Source organism: Alexandromys fortis, unplaced genomic scaffold (assembly GCF_014885135.2).
Source record: "Alexandromys fortis isolate MF-2015 unplaced genomic scaffold, M_Fortis_MF-2015_v1.1 scaffold_145, whole genome shotgun sequence".
In the NCBI taxonomy this organism is placed as follows: Eukaryota; Metazoa; Chordata; class Mammalia; order Rodentia; family Cricetidae; genus Alexandromys; species Alexandromys fortis.
The window spans coordinates 2,913,905-2,919,766 of record NW_026068049.1 but is presented as its reverse complement, the minus strand read 5'-3'; the positions used below and the strand labels follow the sequence as shown (position 1 = coordinate 2,919,766).

Here is a 5,862-nt window from a genome sequence, read left to right as displayed (position 1 = left end):
CAGGACAGGCTCCAAAGCCACAGAGAAACCCTGTCTCGAAAAACCAAAAAAAAAAAAAATACAAATACAGATAAACTCTGAAAGAGTTAGTGAAATAAGCCCAAAAGAATGAGAGACACTGTGAACCTCCCTTTTCAGTCAACAAGCTTCTTTTAGTGGGGGAAAAAACATTTTGTCAAAATTCAAAGAGTAAACATTTTGAATAAAAAATAAGCTTTTAAGATTGCATTCAGCTAACAAAAACTCTTCCCGGGAAAGGAAAGCATAAAGCAGAGAATCAACCACAATATGGTTTTAAGAAAAAAACGTGAAAATATGGCGGGCCAGCAAGATGGCTCAGTGAAGAAAGGCAGGACAACCTGAGTTCAGTGACCCGCATGGTGAAAGAAGAGAAGGGACTCTTGAAGACTCCCTTCCAAACCGAGAGAACAACCACCCTCCCCCGCAAGCTAAGACTTGCTCGGTGGAAGTGTAGGATCTGGAGATGCCCCTGCCTCCACTGGCTGAGGGCACTCCAGGCTTTTTTGATACAATATAAAAATTCCCCTCTGGTATCAAGGAGATTTTGAAGTTGGCAAAACTTCCACAATAAAATTAAGTATTAAACATCACAGTGTGATGGGAGAAAATGACAAAGGCTTCATGACCGTCTGTGTTTAACCATGTGGAAATTACCTGGGGGTCGGATGGAATCAGATGTTCAGACATTCCAATTTTCCAAATTCTAAATTTCCAAATTTAGCTGGGGTCAGGAGAGCACAGACCCAAGGATGGAAGTAAGCTTTTATCACCCATGCCTGGAGCTCTTGCTGAATAGAGAGCCTCTAAGTCACCAGATTCTTCTTGGTCCCTAGTCCCCGAGAGTGTTATTAATTGAGACCTAAATAACCAAAGCCTTCCGGCTATGCTGTCGTAATTAGCTGCTCATTTCTGAAATTCCTCAGCACAGGAGGTCATTGGGAGGAAGAGGATGCAGACGTACTCACCGTGGCTGGTCAACAAGACTCTCGCAGACACCTGCTCTCTTCCCTGGTAGCTGAAGAGGCATCAATGGCTATCCTTCATCATATCTCTCTTCAGATCAGCAGCTGGGCTCCTGGACCTCTTGAGTAGTCACTTCAGCCCCGAATGGCAGCTCCAGGGACTGAGGCAGCTGTGCTGGCCTCCGCCCTCCCACAGACAGCTGCCCCATGTGCAGAGGAGCCCCAGCCTGACTGACAGGTCCTGCCTGGGAGTAGCAACTGAAGTGGGAGGGGAAGAGAGCTGGAGAGAGGATGAGTCAAGTGCCAAGACACACATACACTCTCTGTCTCTCTCCGATAGTAAAGGTTCTGCCTTTGACAAGGGACACAGGTCTATGGTGGTGGCATAGGATTCTGGTACTTGGCCATTGCATTCTCACCTGGCAAGTCTACCTGAGCCTGAGAGTTGGAGCTAGAAACAAGTGGTCCACACCAGGGCTGTAGCTGGCTGGCGTTGGAGACACTAAGATTATTCTAGCATGGCTTCACCCATTCCTACTGGTCCTCACTTCCAGGGCCAAGCAATAGTCAAACTCTGAACCCCTTTGTGGTTATGGGGACATAGATAATCCACTATGGTGGCCGGCAATTCAGAATGCCAGCTCCTCCACCAACCTGGGTTGCATGTCACTGATAAGCAGGCCCTTAGCGACTGGCAGTGGGCATAAGAAAAGGTTGTTTCTTAGTCACTGGTATTTGGAGCTAGTTTTTACCGCAGCAGAACCTAGATGATACTGACGGATACAAACACATGGTCTCTTTAAAAACAACAGGACTGTAGCTTTCTGAAACTTAAAGCAATGATAAAACCCTTTCCAAAGGTTTTTGTTTTTGGGGGGGTGGAGGTTAGGGGTATTTGTGTGTGTGTGTTGGAGGGGATAATGATTTTGTTTATGTATTCAGGATCTTTTTAGTTTTCACTCATGTTTGAAAAGCTGTATCCATGGTTATATAGACTATGTCCTTTTCTTTTTATACGCTCCTGGAAAAGCTCTTGTAGTGAAGTGAGAGGCGCGCTGCCCTAGTTTACTCTCCATTGTTGTGACAAACACCATGAGCAAACACCATGGAGAGGAGAGAGTTTATTTCAGCCTACAGCTTACAGCCAATCATCCGTCAGGAAGGGAGGTCAGGGCCGGAACCTGGAGGTGGAGGTGGGAACTGAAGCAGAGGGCATAGAAGAATGAGACTTACTGTTTGCTGTCGGTGACTTGCTCAGTCGGCTTTCCTACAGTCTAGGACCTCCTGCCCAGGGGTGGTACCATCCCCAGTGTACTAGGCCCTCATCATCAATCAATAATTAAAAATTACTCCTCTAGACTGGACCACAGAGCAATATGATGACAGCGTTCTCTCAGCTGAGGTTCCCTCTCCGCAGCTGGCCCAGGCCTGTGTTGCACTGACAAAAACTGACCAGTGTACGTACTTTCATGCTAACCCTCACCCAAGAACTCCCATCCTCCCTCTGTGCCCTGGACTATTCCAAGGGTGACCAGAGCATAAAGGGGGAGTCGGTAGGTGCTGACTTGGTTTTCATTTTCACAAACTTTAGATTTCAGAATCCTTTTTGGGGTAAATACTCCAATCTGGAAATCTTGTCAAGTAGCTCAAATGGGAAAATTCTGTTTTCTGATGTATTTTATTTTTGGAAGGTTTTTCCAAATTGACCTGAGAATATAAAGGTTAATTGGAGAGTTTTGATTTAAAAGTACAAAGTCTCTCATTTATCTCCACCGCATACTTGTACAGTTCATACTAGTACGTCATTACAACCAAAGAAACCCCACAGATACATCTTCATCAACCACAGTTTCCTTTTCAATATGAGTGATTTTTGGCACATTAGGTATATGTGGATATGCAGACTTGCTTAAAGATGACCCTTGGGCAGGGCTTATGAAACTCCACCCCTCAGTGAGGCACTTCTGGCAACCACTGGCTGCCAAGGGAGACTCCATCTTCTTCAGAGATGCTCCAGTAGGTGGCCCTACTTCCAGGCAGGCACATACAGGAAGCGTGAGCGGATTTGGTGGGTTTTAACAAACAATAGCAGGTGAAGTTAGGAGAGAAAAGTTGAGGTAGAGCCAGAGAGAGAGGAGTAACAGGAGATTTGATCGGAACCAGCATGTGTGTGTTTGAGACTTTCTCAGACCGTCGAGTACAGATGCCTCCTTGGCTTCCAGAGTTCAGTCTTGGGGGAAGAAGACACATGAGCATCAAGCACATCTGAGAGTTTCGCTATTACGACCTGAGAGAGGCATTGCGATTGCAAAGCATGAGGGGTGCTAGAAGGCGGCTTGCTCTAGTGCTGCCCCAGGGACTATCTAGGGCCAGTCCAGACCTAGAGAATTCACTCACTTCATTTGAGAAGCACTGCTTTCGTTAACACTTCATTTGTCCATCAATTTTTTGTTGTTGTTGTTGGTTTTGTTCGTTTTTCGAGACAGGATTACTCTGTGTAACAGTCGTGGCTGTCCTGGAACTAGCTCTTGTAGACCAGGCTGGCCTTGAACTCACAGAGATCCACCTGCCCCTGCCTCCTGAGTGCTGGGATTAAAGGCATGCACCACCACCGCCCAGCGTTCATGAAACATTTAAGCATCTACTAAAGACCATGATTGTAAAAACTGTAAGTGTTCTTGCAGATGATCCTGAAACAAATGAGAAAATCAACTCAACTCTCATTAGCGGAGCTGGGACTTCCAACTTTAAGGGACTGGCCTTCACTCAACAAAGCAGGGCTCCAGCTGCAGCAGAAGGCATACTCTTGACTCCCATGTGATATTCTGGCATTGCCTCGCTGAAGGCTTTCCATTTTTTGGTTGTGAGCCTAGACTCTAATGGCTGAGCCATCTCTCCAGCCTGCAGAAGGCTTTTTATCTTGTGTTGAGCCTCGAGTTTTGGTCCACACTGTCGTGTCCTGATGTTCTCCTTCATCCCCTCTTCTGTGAGTAACTCCAATACTCAAACAGGTTCAACCCAACCCTTCCTAGAGGAAGTTTCACCCAAAGCTCAGGCAAATCCAGCACTCTACTTCTGCATAGGTTCCCTTATCACTGATTTCCCAATGTTGAAATCTGATCTGTGCTCCCCCATCCCCCACAAGTCATTTCCACCAAGGTAGCAACCTAGCCCATCCTGTTCATCCTGCTCCAGCCTTACAAACTGGTTCCCAGCCCTTGCCTTTCAGTTGGCATTTATTGTAGCCTGAACAGCCTCCACCCATCCCCACCCACAGCTTCACACCTGGCTGACTCACCTGTGTCCCGAGTGTCTCCTCCTCTGTCAGGCTTTCCATGACAAACCTCCCTGACTGGCTTCTCCCTTGGCATTCCAAAGCATCCAAGGCTGGCTCCACCTTGCCTTGTGATTTCAGCTCCATGCTATCGCATCAGGCACACATTCCGTGGTAGAGCTGTCACCATTGGCTGCCCCACACCATACTGCTTTCTCCTTCTTCTTTCCTTCCTCTTCTTCTTCCTCTTCCTCTTCTTCTCTTTCCTTCATCCTCCTCATTTCTTCTCTTCTTCCTCCTTCTCCTCCTTCTTCCTTCTGCTCTTCTTCCTTTTTCCTCTTCTCCTCCTCTTCCTTCTTCTTTTGTTTCTTCTTTTGTTTCTTCCCTCTTTTCTTCCTTCTTCTTCTTCTTCTTCTTCTTCTTCTTCTTCTTCTTCTTCTTCTTCTCCTTCTCCTTCTCCTCCTCCTCCTCCTCCTCCTCCTCCTCCTCCTTCTCCTCCTCCTCCTCCTCCTTCTTCTTCTTCTTCTTCTTCTTCTTCTTCTTCTTCTTCTTCTTCTTCTTCTTCCCCTCCTCCTCCCCTTCCTCCTCCTTCATCTTCCTTCTTCCTCCTCCTCCTCCTCTTTCTTCTTCCCATATTTGATTACTCCCAATGACTTTTAACCATTGTGACAGGTCCTCTTCGCTGGTCACTGAACTAGATATATGTTGACGATCATTTTTATCTAATAAGTTTTAGGGGATCTTCTGAGGAATAAGTGGTATTCCAAGAAGGATATTTGCCTGGAAGATGAAAATAGTTTTCTAGGTACACTAGAAAACTAGCCAGCTTGTCTCCATTTCCTTCCTTTCTTCCTTCTGAGTTTATGATGGGAGGATGATGCAGTGTATGCAGCTAGGAGAATCATTTTGCAACCGTGAGGTGGTAAGGGTGAGAACACCAATATGTTGAGCCAGGGGCTAGAGGTGTGGGTGGGTGTAGGAAGTTAGAAAACCACTTGGTCCTTGATAGCACCACTAATTTCTGGAAACTTACCTGGGATCATTAGCTTCTAAGCTGTTACAATAAAAAAAAAAAAAACTGATGCATTGTGAACTTAAGCTATTGCCAAGTCTCCTGTCACTTATGGCTGAAATAGTTGAATGGATCCTAGCTAAGGAACACTGAGTCTTTCTCTATAACATTTTGTTTCTTTTCCTCACATCCATTAGGCCTCACATGACAGTGATGTGTTCTGAGAAAAGCACTGTAACTTCATGATTGTGTTACACCACAGTGTGTGCTCAGATAAGCCTAGACTGATGCAGGCTGGTCCCTCCAGATGAACTGCTGATACACAGTGTGTACTCACAGAAGCCTGGAGTGATGCACGCTGATCCCTCCAGATGGACTACTGATGCACACGAGAGCTGTGAGCATGACAAGGTATATGTGGCTGCTACCAGAGTCGAGAGTCCATGCTATCCTATAACAACTTTTCAAAGTAGAAAGAGTATATTCTAGATAATAATTTAAAAAAAAAGCCGGGCGGTGGTGGCGCACGCCTTTAATCCCAGCACTCGGGAGGCAGAGGCAGGCGGATCTCTGTGAGTTCGAGGCCAGCCTGG

At 46.2% G+C, this 5,862-nt stretch overlaps 1 protein-coding gene across 1 annotated transcript in view; it reads right to left on the bottom strand.

The window, feature by feature from the left end:
- The window catches only part of LOC126486852 (adhesion G-protein coupled receptor F2), a 39,632-nt gene extending 38,413 nt beyond the window's left edge, over positions 1-1,219 (bottom strand). The window contains exon 1 of the mRNA XM_050119355.1: positions 987-1,219. The gene's annotated coding sequence lies outside the window, so the exon portion shown is untranslated. The remainder of the gene's footprint in view (positions 1-986) is intronic.
- Between the last annotated feature and the right edge of the window lie 4,643 nt (positions 1,220-5,862).